Consider the following 3,612-nt stretch of genomic DNA (forward strand, 5'->3'; position numbering starts at 1 on the left):
AGAGAGAGACAGAAAGAGAAATAACAGCTCTTGGTTCACTGACAGTCCCTGCAAAACCCATTGCTCATTTCACAGAACAGCTTATTAAAGTTTATTAGCCCTGGCAGCATGTTATATATGTTTGTGTCTGTGTGTGTGTGTGTGTGTGTGTGTGTTTGCATGTTCATGTGTTTGCCTTTGTGAGTGTGTAGGCCACATACTGTACGATGTGGGCGCACAAGCCACAAATCCGTCTACCTATTTGCCCATATGCCCTGTTAAGCTCTGACTTATGAAACGTCTGAGCACAACGCACGTTACAGCTGAGCAGGCCGGGGTAACACCTTAAGGACTGAGTCAGCTACACTGACCGGCTTGGATCCCGTGTGCACATGCACAATCATACGCAACACAAACACAATGCAAGGTGCTACTGAGACACTGTTGCCTGTTTCTATTTTTAGACAGCACTTGATGAATGACGACTTCATAACCTCTGATGAATGTTGCTTTGGCGGAACCCTCTTATAAGTAGTAGTCATTCTCTGATGTCAATGGCCGTTCAGTGAGCCAAAGAACCTTTTGTTTTGATACGGGGGCTTGAAAAAGGTTGCTAGACTGATCCTCGGGTGCTTCAGTGGTGTTACTGGTATAACCGCTGCATTGGTTAGGGTTAGTAATGGTCAGGAATAGTAATGTATTTCCGCGTGTTTAACTGTCTGTAACGCTTGAGTGTGGTCTCTGTGACATTGTCATTGGCATATTTTGTTTCGGAGCACAAACAGGAGCTGGCCAACCGGCTGATCCTGTCCGGGCAGGTCCGGGGATGCTTTTCAAAGGTTTTAAGTGCAGGTTGGAAAATTGCAACCCAGCAGCATATGTAATGTACCATGATGTTGAGTACGGAAAACCGGCAACAAGGGACCGCACATTTCCTGTAATGCCTCTTTGTCTTGCACATACTTTGCATTCCTGGTGTCCATGGTGACACGGCTCAGGGGATGGTTTCTTGTCAGATACTGCGTCAGCATTCATCTTCACTGCTTGGGAGGTTTTTTTTTAGTTCGCCTCCGAATGGAAGGAAAAAAAGAAGACATATTGCTGAGTAACAGGTTTTTGAAAAGATGCCCTTTTGTCCCTGTGCTGCGGAACAAAGTTTTTAGGGCTAAAATGAAGTGAGGTCACTAAAGTCACTATTAAAGCTGCCTGTTGACTTTTCATTGTCACAGCATTAGCCACGCTGGTCTTGGATTGGTCACAGTCTTGTGGCTCCATGCGTTTCATTGTCTTATTTTGTGGCACTTTGATGGAGACACTGAGTTCATCCAGACATATAAACTTGCCCACTGTATTTTACGGAACCCACCTCCCTCCTCCCCATTCCCTTCTCTATTTCTCTTTCTCTCGTTCCCTCTCTCTATTTCCCTCCATCCTCTCCCTGGTTGCATGTGCTCATTTTTTCCACTCTCTCAAGGGAAACAAGTTTTTTTTCTATAATAATAATATACCTCTCTCTCTGTGTGTGTGTGTGTGTGTGTGTGTGTGTGTGTGTGTGTGTGTGTTTGAGTGTGTGTTAGTGAGTTAGCAAGTGTGTGTGTGTGTGTGTGTGTGTGTGTGTGTGTGTGTATGTGTTTGAGTGTGTGTTAGTGAGTTAGCAAGTGTGTGTGTGTGTGTGTGTGTGTGTGTGTGTGTGTGTGTGTGTGTGTGTGTTAGTGAGTTAGCAAGTGTGTGTGTGTGTGTGTGTGTATGTCTGTGTGTGTGTTGGTGAGTTGTGGGTGAGTTCAGCATTAGTGAGTGAGTGAATGTGCGGTTTTGTGTTTGCCCCTGCAGGCAGTCAGACTTTAGTCTATGTCTGCTTTAATTTATGTAATACGTGAGTGTGATTTTTAAACTCGAAAGGCCTCGTTCAGTCGTCTCCTCCTGCTGCCATTCGTCTTGCGTCGGTCGGAGCACAGCCGCAGGGGTCAAGTGCTCTTCTCCCACCACTGAAAGACTTCAGAGTGGATCTGCTACTCCCAGTGCAGCAGCTAGCCAGCACTCATAAGCTCTCCCGTCTCAGCCTTCCACCTGAACCCCACTCCTGCCCACAGGGCTCCTGGGGCTCTGAACAGGCTAAGCAGGGTCGGCCCCGGCCCCTTGGCTTTCCTTGACCTGCCATGCATGCAGTCAGGCAATCAGGCAGGCAGGCAGGCAGGCAGGCAGGCAGGCAGGCAATCAGGCAGGCAGGCAGGCAGGCAGGCAGGCAGGTAGGTAGGTAGTCACCCGCTGAGGGCTCTGGGCTGTCCCAGCCTGCCTGGCCCACATTTCAGCGCGTCTAATCAGCGATGTTCTGTCACAGAGCGAGATTAAGCATTGCCGATGAATTAGAGATGAAATGATTAACCCCGTCGTTGCTAGAATTGCTCTGTCATGAGCAGCAAACAGTGGAGCTTACATTTATATGTGTGTGTGTGTGTGGGAGTGGGAGTGCTCGGTAATGAGGAACAAGCTGGATTAAGTCGTTTAGCAGTTGTATTGATTAAATAGCCACACACACACACACACACACACACACACACACACACACACTTTAAAAAAAAAAAATCGCAAGTCACAAGACCCACTAATCCCACTGCTTATTGCGACATGCAGTCCGCGTTGAGACAGAAGGCAGTTATGACACAATTAACCACAAGAGGCAGCTTCAGGTTACACTAAGTGTGTGTTTGCATGCATGTGTGTGTGTGAGAGAGCGAGAGAGCAAGACAGACTGACAGACAGAGACGGACGGACTGACTGACTGACTGACAGACAGACAGAGACCTGTAACTCAGCTAATCCCTGGAACTCAAGACATGGGTGCCAGTAAATCTGTGACATTGCAGTTTCACCCAACTTCCTCCCCCTCCACCCCTCTTTCTGCACTGGGGTTAGGGTTAGCAGCTGTGTCACTAGCTGGAGTAGCAACAGTGTGGAGTTTGTAAGTTGTTGGTTTGGGTTGTGAGAGGTGCAGCAATGTTCTGCTTTTCCTCAAAAGGAAGTTGCAACCACAGGAAAAGGCCACGTTTGAGACTGTAATGTTATGTGTGCGCATGTGTGTGTGTGTGTGTGTGTGTGTGTGTGTGTGTCTGTCTGTGTGATTGTGACATGTGGGTTGCTTTTAGTGTTTCTTTAGTGGAGAAGGCACTGTGGGTATATCTACAAAGACTCCTTGACCAGTGTGGCTCCTTTTTTCCCTCTTCATTGTTTATTTTCTTTGTTTTTTTTTTCTTTCTGCTTTCTTTCATTTATTGGCCCCTGGCCTCATTGGTTTGCAAGGCTGACTTTGTCCCGCGGTGGCTGCGGCGGTGGTGGGGGCTGGTGTGTGGCGGATGTGAGCGTCCATGTGAAAATCAGCCTGGGAGAGAGAGAGGGAGAAGGAGAGGGAGAGGGAGAAGGAGAGGGAGAAGGAGAAGGAGAAGGAGAGGCAGTCGGAGTCCTTCTGGCAATGGCTACGGTGTCAGCTGCAGCATGACCCAGCCACAACTAGCACTGCTGCAGTGAAGTCATACCCATCTGTCTCGTGCTTCTCTCTCTCTCTCTTTCTTCTTTCTTTCTCTCTCTCTCTCCCTTATGTTTCTTTCTCTTTCTCTCTCTCTCTGTCATCATCACGTT

The sequence above is a fragment of the Sardina pilchardus genome, chromosome 9, assembly GCF_963854185.1.
Source record: "Sardina pilchardus chromosome 9, fSarPil1.1, whole genome shotgun sequence".
Lineage (NCBI taxonomy): Eukaryota > Metazoa > Chordata > Actinopteri > Clupeiformes > Clupeidae > Sardina > Sardina pilchardus.